Source organism: Rhinopithecus roxellana, chromosome 3, assembly GCF_007565055.1.
Source record: "Rhinopithecus roxellana isolate Shanxi Qingling chromosome 3, ASM756505v1, whole genome shotgun sequence".
NCBI lineage: Eukaryota > Metazoa > Chordata > Mammalia > Primates > Cercopithecidae > Rhinopithecus > Rhinopithecus roxellana.
Genome location: NC_044551.1, coordinates 124,824,957 through 124,847,563, shown reverse-complemented (window position 1 = coordinate 124,847,563; position 22,607 = coordinate 124,824,957). Strand labels below are relative to the sequence as shown.

The following is a 22,607-nucleotide window of genomic DNA, read 5'->3' as shown; positions in this document are numbered from 1 at the left end:
GAGAATGGCGTGAACCCGGGAGGCGGAGCTTGCAGTGAGCTGAGATCGGGCCACTGCACTCCAGCCTGGGTGACAGAGCGAGACTCTGTCTCAAAAAAAAAAAAAAAAAAAAAACAAAAAACAAAAAACAAAAAACCCTCTGGTGGCTGGGAAACCAAAGCAAGATCTTGCTATCATACTTTGCCTGCAATACCTATAGATTTCGGTGAATTCTCCTTTTGTCAAAGGCCTCCAAATATCCTGGGCCTGCCAGGAAGTGACATTTCTTACTCACCTGTAAGGCCAGGAACCCTTGTAAGCCAGGCCAATTTTTCATGTCTGAGTGTGTTGTTTCTGTTCCTAAAAACCATGAAAGAGCTTTCGCTCATCTGCCCTGGCCCTCTGCAGACTGCTCCGCCGGTGCTGTGCCCGGGCGCGGGGGTGCTCTCGGCCAGCGGCCTCTGAGAGCGCCCACTGGAGTGCCCCAGGAGCCGGAAGGCGGCGGTCCTCGCCGGGACCCTCCTGTGGGCCCAGGGGGACAGAAGTGGCTCTCAATCCAGCACGTGCACATTGAAGCAAGTTAAAGGATTTAACATGAAGCACAGAAGCAGATAGTGCCTAACAGCAAGCAGTAGTTGGTACATATTTGCTGAATGGGGCAGCACTTCCTTCTCTCACTGCTGCTGAGATGGCAGAAATTAGTCAAATTCAGTACAAAATGCAATATACTGAAGGCATTAGTCAGCGAATGAAGGTCCCAGAAAAGTTAAAAGTAGCACCGCCAAACGCCGACCTGGAACAAGGATTCCAAGGAGTTCCAAATGCTAGTGTGATAATGCAGGTCCTGGAGTGGATTATTGTCGCAGGAAATAATGAATATGTTTCATTTTCAAGACTAGCAGATTTTGACCTTATTCAGTCAACTCCCTTTAAATCCATGACACTAAAAAACACCACCTCGTGTACTTACACTAAGTGAAAGACCACTAGATTTTCTGGATTTGGAAAGACCTGCAAAACCCCTCAAAATGAAGAAATCTGTGCAGTTGGCAAACTAAAAAGAGAGCGGTCTGTGAGTGAAAATGCTGTTCGCCAAAATGGACAGCTGGTCAGAGATGATTCTCTGTATGGCATTTCAAATATAGATACAACAATTGAAGTAACGTCAGATGACCTAACTGTTGTAGATGCAGCTTCACCAAAACGACAGATAATCAAACTAAACAGATGTTTACAACTTCTGGAAGAGGAAAACAGAGAACGTGCTAAAAGAGAAATGGTCACGCATTCAATTACTGTAGCTTTCTGGCTGCTTAATAGCTGGCTCTGGTTTCGCCGCTAGAGGTAACATCAGCTTTCAAAAGTATTGTCTCAGCAGCTGGAAATATAAAAGATTTGCAAACTTCAAAAAACAACATGAAAGAAATAAAACAGTGATATTACATTCAAGATGGTAACTCTAAATCTTTATTCTAACGATGGAAATATAATATATCTTGGGTTTAATCCCGGTCTCCAGAATTTACCCAAGGCCACAAGAAATTAACAGCATGACACTATCTAAAAAAGAAAGAAAGAAAAAAACCGAAACCAGACTTTCCTAAGCTTTAGGGGACAGACATGAGAATTGAGAGTGGGTAGAGCCGGCAGTACTTTGGTGGCACCGAGCGCGCAGTTGGTCGGTGACTGTACCGCTCCTTTCCTGGCTCCAGCTGTTTCTCAATGCCATCGCCACTCCTCTGTCAGAGTTACCGGATGTTCTCTGGCGGCAACATTCTTTGCGCCAAAAGTTGCTTTTGCAACAGCACAGGCATTTGCTGCGGGCAGGTGCTCCTTGGGTCCCAGGGCAGCTGGTTTCACAACTTCGCTGGTGTCTCCCCACACAACCTCCCCGGCCTGCGCCAGGTAGCATAAATCGGTGAATTGAGTCGGCAGTTTCCCCACAGCACCTTCGCCGGTAGCAACCTGCGAAGCCAGTGGATACGGTGGCGGCGAGGTTAATTTCACCGAGTCAGGTGTTTCTCGGTACCCGCACCGCTCTGCGCTTTGTGCTGGCCCAGGCCTGTCTCAGCACCGTTGGGCGCTTCCTAAAAGCGTTTGTCTGTGGTGGGTCTGATAGCTGCTATGGGAGGACTGTTTTCAGAAGTTTCTAGTAGAGCCCAACTGGCGCTTTCTCAATCGTCGAACCACTGGTTGCGCGGAGTTGGATGTACTTTAGTGACAGTGCATGTTTCTCTGTGCCATACCCAGGGGTGTCGTCCAAACCGCAGTGTGTGTTTCGCTGGCACCATCGCCATGTGGGTAACCTCCTTCAGTGGCTGCGCTGGTCCCTGCAACAAGTCTCCGTTTCTTATCCGCGCTTTCTCCCAGAGAGCCGACCAGACACTTTTCCGCTTGTGTCGACTGCTAGTTGTGCTGTGCGCAGTTTCCTGGTCTCTGTGCGTCGCTTTCTCCATCCGAGGCCCTCTAGTGCAGGCGTCACAGTCGCAGGACCCAGTGTTCCCATTGACTGTTTCGCCAGCGGTGCCGAGCCGGAGGTTTTTCTGTCACAGCACTTGTACGGAGTTTCTTAGTGGCCGAACCTCTCTTTTTTCTGAGTCGATGGTTTCTTGGTGACAGCACCGTTGGTTGCATCAAAACGAATGTTGTCCTTGACAACCCAATCGGCTACCGTCACTCACAGGCTCCCAGTACCGCCATCCGCCAAGCCGAGGTTTCCTGGTCGCGGCACAGCTCGTTGGTGGGAGCCTTCATTTTCTCGATGGCGGCAGCGATCAGGTTGCCAATCTGAGGGATGCCGCGTCGCATCTGCTCCAGTTGCATCGAGTCTGGTGTTCCCGGAGGAGGCGGCGCTGGCTGGAGGGAGCCCGCCGCTCCTCAGAGCTGGTGGCAGGGGAGCTGCGTGGGCGCGGTCTCTTCCCATCGCCTCCAGCGCCGCCGCACCGGCTCTGACTCGGCCTCCAGAAACCAGTCCCTTGGCTGCGCCGCTCGCGCCTCTCTCGCAGGACCCTGCGGTTTCGTGAGTCGTTGGCTTCTTGGTTTTAGCAAGTTTCGATTTCGCGGTGCCTGCCGTTTCTGCCTCTGTTCAAAGTCGAGGAATAGCCAAAATGTGATTTCTCAGCCCAAGGAAGTCCCGACTTAGGACAAACACTGGTCTAGCCCTGGTTGCGATTTCTAGGTCGTAGAAAGTCACTGTTTCGTCCTAGAAAGGCAGAGTTACCCTATGACCCCCCACCCCCACCCCCCGCCTTTATTTTTTCCCCAGCAGCTCCGGGTTTCCTGTAGGCTCGGATTTCTCATCAAACAATCCCGGAGCTAGCCCTGCCTCAAGTTTCTTGGTCCTAGCAAGTTACAGTTTCATACTAGTAAGCCCTGCTTTAGCTGCGCAGGGGATGTTTAACTCCTGTAGAAATCTGTGTAACAGCAATTGCGATTTTCTTAGGTTTAGTGATGACCAGTTTAACAATGCCGGGGAGCTCTTATATCATGTTTGGTTTCGCAATAGCAGGTCCCGCCTTAGCTATGCCTGTGTTTTTAAAACTCCCCTGGAAGTCAGGAAATGCCGGCCAATGCGATTTCTCTGTTTTACCAAGCTCTGTTTGACAGTAGCAAGTCTCGTTCAACTCGACTTTTTCTCTTGTGGACCAAGTAGGGATATACCAGCTCCTGCGATTTTTCACTAGTAGTTAAACAGGTTTAACCACGACTGGTTTGTTTTTGTTTTTGTTGAAGGAAATTTAGACTTAGGTGTAATACGTATCGGTTCAGCTCTGACATAGATATCCTAATTGTAGGACTGCATCGTTTCGCAAGGTTAGTAATTTCTTTGTAAGGTTGATTCTTTGTAATTTTTGCTTTTTTGTGTCTTTTGCTCTGAGAACGATGTTACCAGTGTTTTTGCTTTTTCATTTTTACTTGCACTTTAGACTTTAATGATTTTAAAATTCTTTCTTTCTTTTCTTTTCTTTCTTTCTTTCTTTCTTTTTTTTTTTTTTTTTTTGAGAGAGTTTCGCTCTTGTTGCCCAGGCTGGTGCAATGGCACGATCTCAGCTCACCGCAAACTCCGCCTCCCAGGTTCAAGCGATTCTCCTGCCTCAGCCTCCCGAGTAGCTGTTGACTACAGGTGCCCGCCACCACATCCGGCTGACTTTTTATATTTTTAGTAGAGACTGGGTTCCTTTCTCCATATTGGCCAGGCTGGTCTCAAACTCCTGACCTTAGGTGATCCACCTGCCCCGGCCTCCCAAAGTGCTGGGATTACAAGCGTGAACCACCATTTTATTTTAGCTACGCCTAAAATTTTAGCTACGCCTAAAATCAGATTTTTATTTAAATGTTATGTGTTTTTTTTTTTTCTTTTAATTTTGAGAGTGTCTCAGCTTCGTGTTCCTCGACTTCCATTCTTTCAGTAGCTGGAGAGCCCAGCTCAATCTCAGTCTCGCTGGTGTTAAGTCCCGAGTTCTGTCTGGTATCTGTGCTTCTTACGCGAAGCTGACGGATTAGCATCAGCACTTTTGCCAGTAGTGCTCACTTGGCGTTTTCTCAGTTGCTGCACCATTGTTAGCTCCTAAAGTGACGTTTTCCTTTCGCAGGACCGGCAAGTTCTTTGTGCTGTCACTTTCTGGGTTCTGGCACCGCTAGTATCTCGTAGGAACTTAAGGAAGCTTGTTTTTATGTCGCAGAACGGTGATTGCACGAGCCTCTGTACCTGCTAGTAATTCCGTAGTACCATTAGCCGGAGCTTTTTCTGTCACAACACATTAAAATGGGTTAAAATATATTAAACGGATTAAAACATATTAAAATGTCAAAACACATTTCAACTGAGTCGGTTCATTCCTCCAGGCAGGATGTTCGGGTGGGGAAGCACCGCCCTTTTCTAAGAGTCTGCAGATTCTCTCTAGCAGCACCGTTTGCGGTGCAAAAACGAGTATTTGTTTGGCAACACCAGTGCTATACGCTGGGTGCTGGCACTTGCTACGTTCAGTTTCTCCTTAGCGAGGTCGTTACTAGGGCAGAGCCCTAGCGCAGTTTTCTGGTGGCAGCAGTGCTTATTTCCCGGACACAGATTGTTTTTGTCCCCTGAAGCACTCTTTAATCCCAGGGTTCTGTAGCACTATTTCTGTCTAAGGTTTGCTTAGTGTCCGTTTCATTTCGGTTTCTTTTCTCGCTATGCTTTTCCGTCGGAATTACGGTTTTGGTTTTATATACTCTCTAACATATTACCGTTTTTCATGTGTCTACCAGTGTTCGTACATTTGTTTTCTTTCCCCTCCCTCCCTCCCTCCCTCCCTCCCTTCCTTCCTTCCTTTCTTCCTTCCTTCCTTCTCGGCTTACTGTGATCTCCACCTCACAGGTTCAAGCGATTCTCCTGCCTCAGCCTCCTGAGTGACTGGGATTACAGGCCCGCGCCACCATGCTCGGCTCATTTTTGTACTTTTAGTAGAGACGGAGTTTCACCATGTTGGTCAAACTGGTCTCGAACTTCTGACCTCGGCCTCCCAAAGTGCTGGGATTACAGGCGTCAGCCACCGCACCCAGCCTATTGAGTTTCTTAATATCTGGCTGGCCTCTGCCCACGGGCTCTGGAAAGCATAAATACCCAGAGTGAAGGAGTGGCCAGCCCCTCCACAACCTGTGGGTGTTTCTCATCAGTTGGGACGAGAGACTGAGAAAAGAAAGAAGACACAGAGACAAAGTGTAGAGAAAGAAAAGTGGGCCCAGGGGACCAGAGCTCAGCATAGGGAGGACCACCACTAGCACTGGTCTCTGAGTTCCCTCAGTATTTTCTGATCACTATCTCTACCATCTCAGAGAGGGGGATGTGGCAGGACTATAGGGTAATGGTGGAGAGTCAGCAGGAAAACATGTGAGCAAAGATCTCTGTGTCATAAATAAGTTTAAGGAAAGGTGCTGCGCCTTAATGTGCACGTAGGCCAGATTTATGTTTGACTTTACACAAACATCTCGGTGCATTAAGAAGCAGTATTGCCACCAGCATGTCTCACCTCCAGCCATAAGGCAGTTTTCTCCTATCTCAGTAAATAGAACCTAAGACTGGGTTTTACACCAAGACATTCCATTCCCAGGGATGAGCTGGAGACAGATGCCCTCCTCTTATCTCAACTGCAAAGAGGCCTTCCTCTTTTACTAATCCTCCTCAGCACAGACCCTTTATGGGTGTTGGACTGAGGATCAGGTCTTTCCCTTTCCACGAGGCCATATTTCAGGCTATCACATGGGGAGGAACATTGGACAATACCTGGCTTTCCTAGGCAGAGGTCCCTGCGGCCTTCCACAGTGTTTTGTGTCCCTGGGTACTCGAGGTTAGAGAATGGTGATGACTTTTGCCAAGCATACTGCCTTCAAGCACTTTTTTTTTTTTTTTTAAACAAAGCACATCGTGCACAACCCTAAATCCATTAAACCTTGAGTCAACACAGCACATGTCTCTGCAAGCACAGGGTTGGGGCTAGTGTTACAGATTAACAGGATCTCAAGGCAGAAGAATTTCTCTTAGTACAGAACAAAATGGAGTCTCTTATGTCTAATTCTTTCTACATAGACACAGTAACACTCTGATCTCTTTTTTTCCCCACAGAGAGTGATGGTAGCACTGAAGGCTGTCCCTTCTCGGTCAGAGCAAACATTTGTTTCCTCCTGGTCTGAGGCTTAAGCGATGGAGCAACATTTTCTTGGCTGTGTGAAGCGTGTTTCGGATTCCGCAGAGGTAGCGCCAGAGCCCCAGCCTCCGCCTATTGTGAGTTCAGAAGATTGTGGTCCGTGGCCTCTTTCTATGTATCCAGTAGCAGGAGAGTACTCATTGGACAGCTGTGATTTGGGACTGCTTTCCAGTCCTTGCTGGCGGCTACCCGGAGTATACCCGCAAAACGGACTCTTTCCCAGAGTTCAGGGCACCTTAGAACCAAGTACAGTGGAGCCCACGAGTTCAGTTGGCCCTGGACACAGAAGCTGTAAGAGGCACCTGTAGAAGAGGTGGACCGCTCAGAGGAAGCCCACAGATTCACACTCCAGCAGCTTCCCTGGTGCAGTCCTCCCCACTCCAGGGACAAATAGCATGAAACCCAGGCCTCTGAAGGCGGGAGCCTTTCAGGGTGCCGCCATCCTCCTGTCTTGAAGTGGTGGTGCCACCACCCGGGTTTCTCAGGCTGCCTGGAGTGGATTCGTCACCTTGGTTATGCCCATTCTCTGTACGCTGGGGGTGCTGCCCAGGGACCTTTGGAGCCAAGAAGCTTTAGATAGCAGCAGGAGCCATTTTGGATTCTCCTCCTTGAAAAGATTCTCAGTTACAAAATGTCTTCATTCAGAAAGTAAAAATACATTTAGATGTGCTTTCAGTGCTCATGGTCAATTTTAAAATTTTCTTTTTCTTGACCTTTCTCCATGGTGTCCAGTCGCTTATTGCAGTTTCCTTTTATTTTGAACTTTTATGTTTATTTCATTATATGTTTCATTTAGCAATTTTATTTCTATCCGTTTCAACTCTGGGAAATCTATTTTATGATTTTAGAATTATTCAGAGTGTTGGCATATTTAAACTTTGTTTTCCATTCTATTTTTAATTATATTTGTACTATTTTTCAAGTTATTGCTTTTTAAATATATCATTTTTGTTTTCATTTAATTTTATTTCATATCTTTGGGTTATTAGAACGTCTTTTTAATTACTAATTTTATTTTTGTTTTAACAACTGCCTTTGTTTTTACAGTATAGCAATTCATTGTGTTTCACACTGAGGTATTTTATTCACAGTCATAAGATTGAGGGGTTTGGCCGGGCACGGTGGCTCACACCTGTAATCCCAGCACTTTGGGAGGCCGAGGCGGACGGATCACGAGGTCAGGAGATCGAGATCATCCTGGCTAACACGGTGCAACCCTGTCTCTACTAAAAAATACACACACGCACACACACACACACACACACACACACAATTAGCCGGGGGTGGTGGCGGGCGCCTGTAGTCCCAGCTACTTGGGAGGCTGAGCCAGGAGAATGGCATGAACCCGGGAGGAGCTAACAGTGAGCCGAGACTGCACCACTGCACTCCAGACTGGGCGACAGAGCAAGATTCTATCTCAAAAAAAAAAAAAAAAAAAGATTGAGGGGTTCATCAGTCTGCTATTTCTCAGGACCAGGCAATTACTTATATTAATACAACCACACCGATGACCACTTCCAAAGATTGTTTTTTCAGACGGTGTGGCGTGGCTCATACCTATAATCCCAGCAATTTGGGCTGCTGAAGCATGCGGATTGCTTGAGCGCGGGAGTTTGAGACCAGCCTGGGCAATATGGTGAGATTCGTTGCTACAAAAAATACAAAGATTAGCCGGGCATGGTGGCATGCATCTGTAGTCTCAGGTACTCGGAAGACTGAGATGGGAGGACCACTTGAGCTCAGGAGGTCTAGGCTGCAGTGAGTCGAGTTTGCGACACTGCAGTCCAACAGAGTGAGACCCTGTCTGTAAATAAACAAACAAACAAATAAATAAATAAATAAATAAATAAGACTACTTATTCATGGGTCTTAGGTATAGCAGCCCTTCCTGTTTCTTTTTCTTTGGAATAAATAGTGTGGTTTATAAGAAAACTGTCAATTATTTAATCATACCACAACTTGCTTTAGCAATTTCAGTAGGCTGAGGAGGTCTGGGTTGGCCCTGCCTGCTTTGTCTGCCTTGATGGGATTTTTAAACCTCCTACACATCGGAATATAGCCCTGATTGTGATTTCTCTGCACAGCGAATCTGAACTTAAGTGAAACAAGTATCAGTTTATTTTGCCTGTGATAAACGTGCTTAATCCTGCTTTTAAAATATCTTACTCTGAGCGAGTCCTGGGTTAGGGATTTCTTATAGAGTAACAAGTTCATTTTTGGATTCTAAGTGCCCGCGGGAATGCAATTTCTTAGCTCTTGCAAGTCCAGATTTAGTCCAAGCCAGTACTAGCATAACCATGCCTGTGACTTCTTAGTTTAGGTTTCGTAATTTCTTATCCTGCTTTAGTTATGCCTATGAGTTTTAAACTGGATGTCAGGGCATCTCGGTGAAGAAGATCTTTTAGGAGTAGCAAGTGTTGTTTTAGCAGTGCCTGCAATCCCTTAGAAGTCCAGGTTTAGATCAAGCAGATATTGATATAGGTGTGACAGCGATATTACAGCTGTGAAACCACACTGTTTAGAAGTGTTTGCATTTTCTTCTTTGCAGAGTCAGTTTTTTATGTTTTGCTTAGTTTTGATTTTCATTCAATGAATTTTTCCAAATGTATTTCTATTGTGTTATATATTCAGGTAACTTGCCCTTTTAAAAAACAATTGTTGCTAGTTTTTCTTTTGTCAGCCCTCAGCTTTATGCTGTCTGCTCTGCGTTGACCCATGATCCCTGGAAACTAAAAATTACTATTTTTGCCTAACAGGCCTTTTGTCAGTGGCATTACCACCAGTTTTGCCGCCAGATGCTCCTCATTGGCAGCACTGCCTGTTGCTTCTACAAAGGCTTGCCAGAGCCCAGGAAGTTGAGGCTCTGGGTGACCCCGTTTCCTCAGTTGCGTCTGAAATAGGTGCAACCACTCTGCAGATTCCCGGTTTATCCGGCTGTGTTTTGGAACAAATACCGATTCTTTCTGGGAATCGGGTGTTTGTCAGTCACGTTCCTTTTTCTTCAAAAGTGGCCACTTCTGGCTTCACTGCTTCTCGGCGACGTCAGATGCTTTTCCGTGGCAGTACGGAATGGCTGGTTTCTCATTCACACTTTGCGGGCTGGCAGTTACTCCTTGGAGGCGCAGCTCTCGGCAGACCCCCTTGGTTCTCAGTATTGGGTTTTCCTGTGCTGGCGTTTGTGGTGGTATTTCCGTCACAAACATTTGCATAGAGCCAGTGTTTTCTTGAGGACGATGCCATTCATTTCTCTAAAACCAGCTGTGTCTGGAACCAGCTATTGCTCTCTGTCACACAGTCCTTTGTGAGAGCCAGTTGTTTCTAGGTTCCTGCAGAGCTGTTGACTCTGTGCTAGCAACATTACACCCAGCACCATTAGGTGCTCGCGTAGGAGTTTCGAGACAGAATTTTGAGAGGTGCAGCAGGTCGGTGTTTTCTCGGTCGCAGTTTCTACTAGAGCGGAGCTGGCAGATTTAAGCGGAGGCGCCTAGCTGGATGTTTCTCTGTAGCAGCCCATTTCAAAGTGTTCAAGTGGACTATACTGAAATGCCCCCAATAGGCCGCCTTAAATATTTACTAGTAATAGTAGATAATCTTACCCACTGGGTATAAGCCATTCCTTTCCCAAGTGCAACAGCCAGTAATGTAATCAAAGCTCTGTTGGAACATCTTACCCAGGTTTGGACTAACAGAGAACATTGATTTGGATAATGGAACCCATTTCACTGCATACATTATTAAAGGACTAACCCAAGCACTAGGTATAAAATGGCAATATCATACTCTGCCCTCCTCAGGAAGAGTAGAAAGAATGAATCAAACTCTAAAGAATCATCTAACCAAATTAATATTAGAAACTCGGTTGTCATGGACAAAATGCCTTTCCATTGCTTTATTAAGGATCAAAACTGCCCCTTAGAAAGATCTGGGCCTGTCTCACTATGAAATGCTTTATGGGTTGCCTTACCTAAACACTACTACTGACCTTCCCACGTTTGAAACAAAAGATCAGTTTCTTAGAAATCATTTATTTGGTCTGTCTTCCACCCTTTCTACCCTCAGGACTCAAGGCTTCTAGCACAGACTCCACCCCTCCAATTTCCAGTCCACCAACACCAACCCACAGATCACTTCCTGATCAAAGGCTAGAAAGAGGGTAAACGTGAGCCTACCTGGGAAGGACCCTATGTGATGCTCATAACAACTAAGACAGCAGTCCGAGCCACTGAGAAAGGGTGGACTCATTATACTCCAGTTAAAACGCAATTACCTTCTCCAAAGCCATGGATGGTAGTCCCAGGGTCAACTCCCACCAAAGTAACGTTAAAGAAAAAAGCTTAATCTACCTATCTCTTCTTTTCTTTTCCTTAACTGCTCCCCATCTTATAATTAAGGTAACTAGATCAAGTCCACCCCAGATTATTACCTTTGATACTTGTTTAGTCATATCCTGTGGATATTTACAAAACCAAAGACAGTTACTTCTTCAGAGAAATATCTCTGCCCCTCTTGGACTTCCTCAGATTGGAAAGATATAGTAAATTCCTACATAGATAATAATCCCAAGAATAGTAGTTGTATTAACTGGTGGGAATGGGACTCTTGTCCCCCTAAAACAGAGTCCCTCTGCTATACTTGGTCTAATGTCCTATGGAACACCAAAGGTCCACTCTTTGTTGTCCCCTGGGTGGTTGTTAAATACAGTAAAGGAATAAGCATATCCTATGTCCTTGTAATATTAATTGAAGGCCTAACCCATTTGTTCCCTGATCTGCCTGGACATGCCCAGACATGCCCAGGTACGTCCTAGCTTGCTGCCTATGCTTCTTTCCTTATTTGGAAATGTTACTGTCCTCCTAGTTTCCCGCAAGCAACCCCCTCCCTTTCTTTGTTGCCCATTGCACCTTTACCTATTTAGGAAAGTTTAAGTTTTTAGCCAATTGGGATCAGTCTAGATTGTGCAGTCCAGCTCCAGCCAATGGAGATAGGACACAGCAGTAGGGACCCAATGTGTCAGGGATAAGAACCCCTGCTTTCCTTTGTTCAGGGTGCTCTCATGGCGATCAAGCTTATAGGCAGCACCCTTCTACAGAAGTAAATTCACGTTACTGATCAATCTTCTCTTCAAGTGCTCGTTTTCTTTGTGACTCCAAGCTTTCATTTCCAACAGATTGCTTATAAGTTGAGGGAGGAAATAGTAGCTTTTTAGTGGAAATACCAAATATCTTTCTAGGGTGATCAAACATCACCAATGAGCAGCAAGATATGGCATACTTTTAAATGTGATGCCTTGTAGTTGCATAACATGACTTCTGTGGCATTCCACAATAGGTGATGCATAATCTGAGTCTGAACAAGAGGGTAAATTAGAAAAAACCCAACTCTAGGACTATTCAGTGAAATAATTGGCCAGTTTTCTTCAAAATGTTAAGGCATGAAAGAGTAAGGAACTGTTCCATATTAAAGGAAAACAGAAACAAAAGGTGATTCTTGAATCTGGACTAGAACATGTACTGGAGGAGTATATGTGCTGTAAAGGGCATTATTAGGAAGATTGGCAAAACTGGAGTATGGGCATTATATTATGTACATGCATTACAGTAGGGTTAAATTCCCTAAATTTTATAACTGTACTGTACTTATGTAGGAAAATATCCCTGTTCCTAGGAAATGCACACTAAATATTAAAGAACACTGGCCATAGGTTGTATAATCTTTTTGCAAATTCTTTAGAGAGAGAAGAGCCAAATGTGGTATATTATTAAAAGTTGGGGACTATAGATAAAAGGTATGCTGGATTTCTGTGGTTCATTCTTGCATTTTTCTTGTATATTTTAAATTATTGTTAAATAAAAAATTAAAATGTAGCATAAGAACTGTATATTCTGTACCTCCAGTTTTCAGAAGGCCTAACCCATTTGTTCCCTGATCTGCCTGGACATGCCCAGACATGTCCAGGCATGCTCAGGCACGTCCTAGCTTGCTGCTGATGCTTCTTTCCTTATTTGGAAATGTTTCTGTCCTCCTAGTTTCTCGCAAGCAACCCCAGTGAATCCTGCACAATGAAACTTATATTCCACCATTTCTTTTTCCTATTTCCACAATCCTCAACCTCTCATCAGCACTTTGTATAGCAAATGTATTTCTTCAGCTTCCATGTTATGTCACTGTCTTTTTCTTTTGCTTTGGTAGACACCCCATCTGTTTACTCCGATGCTGTATCATCTTTCTTTGTCCAAACTCTGAAATGCCCCAGAATTAAATATTTTGCTTTCCTAAATATTTTGGAGTAATTTTATACTTGCAAGTGGAACCTGTATCATTAACACTGCTGCATAAAACAGATGCGCACTCTAAAGGGGTAGCTGAGAAGAGTTTAATACAGTAACTGACTACTTACAATGCGCATGTATGGACAGGTTAAAGGAAACAAAAGGTAGGGAGCACTCCAGACCTGGCACTAGAAGAAAGCATTACTATTTCTATCTCAGGAGAGGCAAGAGAATGAGTGGAGTTAGAGAAAGCAAGAAACTGCTAAAGGGCCACTCCTCAGTATTTTTGGCTTTTTTGTTTTTTGAGGGAAGGTCTCATTCTGTTACCCATGCTGGAGTGCAGTGGCACATGCATAGTTCACTGCAGCCTCAACCACAAAAAGCATTTAAGAAAATCTATACCCATTCATGATTTAAAATTTAAAAACCAACTCTCAGCAATGTGGGAATAGAGGAAATTTCCTCAACCGTACAAAGAACATCTACAAAAACCTGTAGCTAATATTGTGTGTAATAGTGACAGACTCGATGCTTTTCCCATGAAATCAGGAACAAGACCAAGACATTCGCTGGAACCATTTCTATTCAACAAGGTACTGGAATTGTTTGCCAGTGAAATAAGGTGAGAAAAGGAGTTAGAAAGCATATACATTGGAAGCAAAAAATGAAACTGTCCATACTTACAGAACATGAGCCTATGTAGAGAATCTTAAAGAGTCTAAAAGCAGGCAGGGTGCGGAGGCTCATGCCTGTAATCCCAGCACTTTGGGAGGCGGAGGCAAGGGGGTCATGAGGTCAGGAGATCAAGACCATCCTGGTCAACATGGTGAAACCCCGTCTCTACTAAAAAGAAAAAAAAAAAATCAGGTGGGCATGCTGGCACGCGCCTATAGTCCCAGCTACTCGGGAGGCTGATGCAGGACAATCGTTTGAACCCGGGAGGCGGAGGTTGCAGTGAGCCTTGATCCCGCTACTGTACTCCAGCCCTGTGGGGAAGGAGACTGTCTCAAAAAAAAAAAAAAAAAAAAAAAAAATGGAGTCTGAAAGCAAACTTCCAGAACTCATGAGTTTAGCAAGGTCTCAAGATAGAAGGGTGCAAAGCCTCTGAGGGAAAAAGTTCCAGGGTCTTGGAACAGGAGAATTTCCTGCAGTAAGCTCTCAGGTCTGCTGCCTGGTTACTCGGTTTCCTGTAGGCCCAGCCTGTGAGTCACCTGCTGTGCACAATCCCTGGCCGATCCTCCCCTCCAATCTCTGCATAAGACACACCACTTTTTAAATTTTATTTTGCTCTGCAACCAGCAAATCTAGGTGACCCAAGGTTTCCTGCCAGTCCTGGCACCAGCAACCAGACACCCCACCCCTGAGTCTCATCCTTACTCAACATCATCAGCAGGAACCCAGGTAACAGGATTTTCACATTTGTGTACAATTTTATTAAGAAGGGGAAAGAAAAAGGCACAAAGTGATTTCAAGGCAAAACTTCTTCCTTCGCATTTGAGAGAACTCAGGTGTTACTGTAACATTTTTTTTTTTTTTTTTTTTAACAAGAGGATTATCCAATTGAAGGTCTCAGAGGAAGTCTCAGGGCTCAGGATTCCAAAAGCAGGCGGTGGACCCAGTCTTAGGGCGTCTGCTCCCAGCACATGCAATCTGTAGCCAGCATTCTTGGAACTTCGGTTAGTGGCTTCGGGGAACACTAGTAGGCTGACACTCTGAAAGGTCTCCTCGGACGGACGTCTCCGGCTCCAGTCGTATGTTCTCTGAGCGAGGGGCGAGTTGCGAGGGAGACTGCGGGGGCCGGAGCCCGTTGGGACTCCGTACAGCCTCTTGCTCTCCTGAGGGCTCCTCCTGGGATTCGGGCGCAGAATCCAGAGCAGGCGATCCTGCGCCTCAGGGTCTCAAGGTGCTCTGCACGTCTCAAGGTGCTCTGAGGCTTGGAAAGACACCTTTTCGCCGGCAGTTTCAGCGAAGAAGCACGCGGGAAGCGAAAGTAGGTCCCAGTGGAACTCTAGGCCTTCCCAGGAGGACTCGCAATGGTAAGGACAGGAAGGGAGCATCCAGGACACCGAATGTACTGAGCTCGGGGCTGGAGGTATCTGGCCCCGCCGCCTTCTTTGCGGAATCCCGGGACTACCAAACTCGGAGGGGAGACAGCAACTCCATCGCGGTCTTCTTTCAGCAGCTGACACCGGGTATCTGGGACTCGGAAGTCAACATCTCGTTTTTATACTCTTCTGGCCTCATGGGCGGTCCAAATCAGATTGTAAGGGAGGTGGGTGGGAACCTTAATTTTAGGAGCAAATTACATCAGGACATGGAATTAATAAGATTAACACAAAGTCCTATCATCTGTGATGAAGTTATCTAGTTAAATAGTTTGCTTTAGGGATTGAAAAGAAAAAATACTACCTTTCTTGTGGAGAGAAAGGTTTTTGGGGAGACCCTGGTTAGAAAGTTCCTTACTGCCCCCAAATGCATTGCTGGTACTGGAGCACACTGGGTCCCTTTCTGCCCCAGAGTAATGCTTGTTAGATGCCTAAAGGATCAGGATGTTACTGAGGAGCAGGCCAGGGTGGTTGTCAAATTTTTTAATCAAAATATCATTTTTTGTGTATTTTATTATATTATTATTCTGTATTATGTTGACTCATGTTGCATTTTAATTTTAGATTCAGGGGGTACATGTGTAGGTTTGTTAAAAGAATATATTGCGTGATTCTGAGGCTTCTATTGATCCCATCACCCAGAGAGTGAACTAAGTCCCCAGGAGGAAGTTTTTCAGCCTCTACCGCCTTATCTTCTTCCCTCTCTCCTTTTGGAGTCCCCAGTGGGCTATTATTCTCATCTTTATGTCCCTTTGTACCAGGTTTAGCTCCCACTTATAAGTGACAACATGCAATATTTGTTTCTGCATTAATTTGCTTAGGATAATGGCATCCTTACAGAATAGTTTCAAGTTGGATAATGTGATGCCTCAGGCTTCCCCCCCACCCCCCACCCCCCACACCTTAGGATGCTTTGCCTATTCATTGTCCTTTTTTTTTTTTTTTTTTAATGAGACATTGTTTTTCTCTGGAGCTCTGGTGGGAATGCAGTGTCATGCTTTTGGCAGCCTGGACCTCCCAGGCTCAAATGATCTCCCTGGTCGGCCTCCAGAGTAGCTGGGAACACAAGAATGTGCCAACATACCTGGCTAATTTTTTTTTTTTTTTTTTTTTTTTTTTTTGCATTTTTTTGCAAAGATAGGGTTTCACCATGTTGCCCAGGCTGGTCATTGCCCAATTCTCCACGCCCCCACTCACCTGCTCCTGGAGATGGGGTCTTGCTCTGTCTCCCAGGCTGGACTGCAGTGGCACAATCTCAGCTCACTGCAACCTCCACCTCCTGGGTTCAAGTGATTCTCCTGACTCAGCCTTTCAAGTAGCTGGGATTACGGGCCCCCACCACCATGCCTGGCTAAGTTTTGTATTTTTAGTAGAGACAGGGTTTCACCATGTTGGCCAGGCTGGTCTGGAACTCCTGACCCCAAATGGCCTGCCTGCCTCGGCCTCCCAAAGTGCTAGGATTAAAGGCAGGAGCCATCACGCCTGGCCTCATTGCCTAATTCTTAATGTGGTTTTTCACTCTCCCGGTTTTGTCTTCTGCTGTTGAACTGCTGAATTTAAAGTGTTGCAGAATTTGGATGTATGTGTACAATAACATACAAGGTAGCTGACAGGGCACATAATCCCCTGGGCTCAGGATTGGTGGCCTCTGGTGTCCTGGTGCCTGGTCTGTTGAATCCCAGGCCTGTTGCACCCCAGAGGAAAGTCCTGCTCCTGCTGCACCCCAGGGGGAAAGTGCTGCTTCATTGCATCCATCTCACAATTGGTGACAGCGTATCAGGAACTCAGAAATCTCCAGTGTTTGCATTTTTATACTCTTCTGCTCTCTTGGGTGGTTCTAAGCAGATAACAAGAAACTGGGTGATGACTTTAGTCTTAGGAGCAAATTTTCTCAGAAGATGGAATTAATGATGTTAACAAAAAATTTTATCAGCTGGGATGAAATTATCTAGATTAGTGACAGTTTGGTTTAGGAGATGAAAGGAAAAAGTACTACTATGCCTGTGGAGGAAAAGCTGTTTTTATGGTGCCTGACTTTCTTATAGAAAGTTCATTGCTGCACCAAATCACATTGCTGGTCCTAGAGCAGACTGAAACCTTATGTATCAGCAAAGAAAAGCTTGGGAGGCAATGTGCAAAGGATGATTTGGGATGTTATTGAGGAGCAGGGTAAGCATAGTTGCCCAATTGTTAGTATGGTCTTTCACTCCCAGTTTTGTCCTCTACTGCTGAATTGTTATATTAAGAAGATTTCGACCAGGTGCAGTGGCTCACAGCTGTAATGTCAACACTTTTGGAGGCCAAGGCAGGCAGATCTCTTGAGCCCAGGAATAGGAGATCAGCCTGGGCAACATGGCAAAATCCTGTCTCTACGAAAAATACCGGCCGGGGGCGGTGGCTCACGCCTCTAATCCTAGCACTTTGGGAGGCCGAGGTGGCTGGATCATGAGGTCAGGAGATCAAGACCATCCTGGCTAACACAGTGAAACCCTGTCTCTACTAAAAACATGAAAAAGAAAAAAAAAAAAAATAGCTGGGCGTGGTGGCAGGCGCCTGTAGTCCCAGCTACTCGGGAAGCTGAGCCAGGAGAATGGGTGAACCCGGTAGGCAGAGCTTGCAGTGAGCCGCGATTGCGGCCACTGCACTCCAGTCCTGGGTGACAGAGCCAAACTCTGTCTCAGAAAAAGAAAAATACAAAAATCAGCCAGGTGTGGTGGCACCTAACTGCAGTCCTAGCTACTTGAAAGACTGAGGCAGGAGAATCACCTGAGGCCAGGAAGTTGAGGCAGCAGTGAGCTGAGATGGAGCCACTGTACTCTAGCCTGAGCAATGGAGTAAGAGCCTGTCTCCAAAAAAGAAAAAGATTTCAGCACTTCTGTGTACAATAGCAAGAAGCTAAAGTCTCAGGCCCCAGTGGCTAAGTTACAGAGAAGTTATATGCCGTTCTAGATGGGTGACCCTTGGCACATTATCTAACCCCATAGACTTTATTAACTACTTCTGAAATGGAAGCCAAATGTGCTCTCATTTTACAAAGTAACTATCAGGAATACTTTTGATAGCAAAAGTTAATGTTTAGACAGTATCTGGTTGAAAGTAATTTGCTCAGTTTTTAACAATATTATCATTGTAGATTTTATCATGGATTGAAAGATAACCTTAGTCGGAATGAATGTAAAATGGGTCCTTCTTTGTTGTATTCTTTCTGTAGATTATTTCTTCCTTTTCATATCCATTGTGAAATTGGAATTCATATGAGTCAAACATGCTATTTACAAAGCATCGATGGTTACAATTATAGAATTACTTAATCAAACATTATTGTTTACTATTATAAAACCTGATCCCAACATTTAGCAAGCATGTTTTGATACCCTACTGTGTTCCAGGGGCTATAAAGGGAGCCACAAATACAAAGATGAGGAACTGGCTGCAGCTGTCACAGCTCTTACTAATGAGAGAATAATCTCGAGACTGTTCAGAACACAGCTAACTCTGTGTTTACTCCAGGAGCTGATTTGAAAACCAGAAAGACAAGGTTCAAAAGTGATGCTTCCCTTCAAAGCCATGTTTCTTTTTACTTGAAAAAAGGAAAATATACAACTATAGAACAGGAAATGAAAAATAATGAAACAGAATGAGAATGACAGAATAGATATAGAAGGCAGAAAATTGAAAGGTCTTGTTAGGTGAAAGGTTTATGGACTCTAGATGTCTGGAGAATGGATCCCGAGAGCAGGAGCAACCCCTACCTGCCAGTAATTGCTAGAGAAACACCAGTGGTGATCTCAGAAAAGTAGCTTTATCATTTCTTTGAGCATGTAGCTGGCATATGTCTCTCCAGGAGTGAACAGTGAATAGAAACTTGTATTATAGAGAGTTGGCAGTGCTCTGGATGGGTATAACACACATAGGAGTGACAACTCCCAAAGGGGATCCGTGTCACCCAAGTAGACACCTGCTGTCCAGGCTCTTATGTGGACATGCCTCTCCCTCCAAACTGTGCAAAAGAATCTACTAGTTCTTTTCAACTCCCCTAGACAAAAACTGCTAAGGCAGGTGATGCTTTATTAAAGAATCTTAATTTACACAAACTGCAATTATACTATTATACTTATATCTAAGTTCTAGTGGTCTCCAGTATTTGTGGAAGGGTCCACTAATTAACTAACCCATTTCCCATTTGTCCTGAGAATACTGGCTGGCGGTGCTTGCAGCTATATTGTTTACCCTGAGATAACTCGTAGATTACAGTCCTAAACTTATCCTCAAATGCTTTTCAGAGAATTACATCAAAGTAGGACTGATACGGTTGGGGCAGCTTGTTTGAACAGAAAGCTGAAAACAGATACCAAATGATCTGGAAAAAAAAAAATCTGTGAATTATCTCGGGGTAAATGCTGCAGCTGCATGTGCCACCTGCCTGTATTCTTGGGGCAAAGGAGAAATGGGTAAAAAAATTGCTTATAGTATTTTGCTTTTACATTTTATTTATTTTCTCTTATATCCTGGAAGAATTAATGTGTCATAACCTAGAGAATAAAGAGGTCAGCTAATATAGGGGTCAACTAATCTGATATACTTAGGGAGAAAATGTAGAAACACACCATCAATCATAATCAGTTAGAGCTCCCTTAAAAATGCCTTGACTACATCTTTGGCCAACCTCATAATTTATGGAGTCAATATCATATATGTGGGCACTGTATCATCAGTAATTAAATAATTCAATCAAAACTAAATCAAAACTGACATCTTTACCTAATCATGTATCAGGTTTGCCTGGAGGCCAGCATGGCATCTTGGGCAGAAGACTAGAAGATTGTTGTAATCTGGAGACTTCCCACATGGGTCACTGAAAGCCATTATTTGTTTTCTCTCTTTCCTAGCTGTAATAAACTTTTTTTTTTTTTTTTAAATTTTCGAGGCAAGGTCTCACTCTGTAAGCTCAGACTACAATACAGTGGTACCATCATAGCTCACTTCAGCCTTGAACTCCTGGGCTCAAGCAATCTTCTTGCCTCAGCCTCCTGAGTGGCTGGGACTACAGGCAGGAACCACCACAGCCTGCTAATTAAAAACTTTTCTTTTTTGGTCGGGGGTAGAGATTGGGTTTCACTATGTTGCCTGGGCTGGTCTTGAATTTCTGGCCTCAAGTGATTCTCTTGCCTTCAGCCTCTCAAATTGCTTGGATTACAGATGTGAGCCACCATGCATAGCCCATAATAAAGTTGTTCTATTCTTAGAATCTTCTCTCATGATGGTAATTCCACCTTCATTTGTGTGTGTGTGTGTGTGTGTGTGTGTGTGTGTGTGTGTGTTGAGATCTCAGCTCACTACAACCTCCGACTCCTGGGTTTAAATGATTCTCCCACCTTAGCCTCCCAAGTAGTTGGGATTATAGGTGCATGGCACCACACCTGGCTAATATTTTTGTATTTTTAGTATAGATGGGCTATCACCATGTTGGCCAGGCTGGTCTTAATCTCCTGTGATCCCAAAGTGCCAGGATTACAGATGTGAGCCACTGTGCGTGGCCCAGATTTTTTTTTTTTTTTTTTGCTTTGTTCGTTGCATTATTCATACCAAAGTGGAAGTATCTCTGATAATTCTATCCTTACTACACTAGCTAATATAGAATCCTCCTAGTTACCTTTCCAGCTCACTTGTGTTAAGTTTCTTGATAGCATTTATCATATAAACGCTATCTTATTTATTTATTTGTTGTTATGTTTACTGTTTTTATTTTTTTCCAACCCATGAAGATGTCAAACACTTTATGGCCAAGTCCGTGTCTGCTTGCTGATCACTTATCTCCGGCACCTTGATCACTACATAGCACAATATAGACACTTAGTATTTGTTAATGAAGAGTCAGTAAATATATTAAAAGACTCGGTGTAGTGATGCCTGCAATCCCAGCACTTTGGGAGGCTGGGGTGGGAGGACTGCTTGAGCCCAGGAGTTTGAGCCCAGCCTGGGCAACATAAGGAGACTCCATCTCTACAAAAAATTTAAAAATTATCTGGGTGTGTGGGGTACACCTGTAGTCTCAGCTACTTGGGAGGCTGAGGTAGGAGGATTGCTTGAGCCTAGGAGATTGAGAATGAACAGTGCTCATGCCACCACCACACTGCAACCTGGGTGACAGAGTGAGACCCTGTCTCAAAACAAATAAACAAACAAAAAAAAGGGTAGTGTTCAGAGCTCTATAACTGATTATAAACTACCCTGTAAAAGGATCAAAGTAAAACAATAATTGTGGATGACAAAAGTATTAGAATAGCAATGGTTAAAGACACAATTGACAAGGAAATTGGTTATATTTATGACATACCACAATTTAATATAATGATGATGATTAGTTCTGATAACATATACTAAGACGTTTCAGAAACACAGGAATCTCATAACATTTTGGAACACACACTAAAAACACATTTATATAAATACAATCCAAAAAGGTTAAACATCATTTCATATTTGATAATACTTCTTGTGTGATTTTATTATGCCAAGTGAGCCAAATATGCCTCTCTGGATTTCAGGGGAAGTAATGTCAAAAAAATTAGTGAGGGCAAAAACACTGAATTTAGAATTGGATTTTGGAAAGTTTGTCAAACATCAAAGTTTTAAAACATTTGATGTCACAAAATAGGATCACAGGTCATTGTAAAATAAGTCATTCATTTAGTCAAAATGGTAACTTAAAGATTTCAAAAACAGAAAGGCAAAATCTTTTACTCTTTGAGTCTTACTTTCCCAAACAATAAGACCTAATAAAGACAGGAGGAAGTCAACTAAATCTGTTTCTCAAATTTTAAAGACAAATCTATTAAATTGTAATCATCTTGACCATAAGATATAATTTTTATAAACTTTTTCATAACCTTTCATAATTTTTAAATAAAGAATGTCTTAATGCTCCGATAAAACATTGTTAATCTGACCCAGGGGCCCACATACTGGTCTTGCATTAGTATTCCTTTGATATTAACCTTTCATTTATAGGCTGGCCTTAGTGATTTATGCCTGTAATCTCAGCACCTTGGGAGGCCTAGGTGCGTGGATTTCTTGAGCTCAGGAGTTCGACACCAGCCTGGGCAATATGTTAAAACCCCCGTCTCTACAAAAAAATCCAAAAGTTAGCCAGGCATGGTGGTGCACACCTGTAGTCCCAGCTACTTGGAAGGTTGAGATGGCAGTGTCACTTGAGTGTGGGAGGCAGAGATTGCAGTGAGCCAGAATCACACCACTGTACTCCAGCCTGGGTCAGCTAGAACCTGTCTCAAAACAACAACAGTGACAATAACAAAAACACAACTGTTTAATTTATAGAGAAACTCTGAACTAATTTTGTCTCTGAAAATGGGTCCTTACAAACTCATAATCCACTTCTTCTGCAATATTCCCAGGGATTAAGAGGGCTGAATAGTTTTTATTTCTGGCCCCATGTCTCACAAATGCCCCTTATTCTGATTTTCATCTTCACCTTTGTCTGAAAATGAGGCTTCAATTGCTATCAATTGAATGATTTGCTATCATTATCTATTGCTATATCTATTTGCTAT

The 22,607-nt window shown here is 44.0% G+C and overlaps 2 pseudogenes; both read left to right on the top strand.

Moving 5' to 3' along the window:
* The first annotated feature begins 634 nt into the window (after positions 1-634).
* LOC104671005 lies at positions 635-1,321 on the top strand (annotated as a pseudogene).
* A 969-nt stretch (positions 1,322-2,290) lies between these two features.
* LOC115896541 lies at positions 2,291-7,332 on the top strand (annotated as a pseudogene).
* Positions 7,333-22,607: the final 15,275 nt, after the last annotated feature.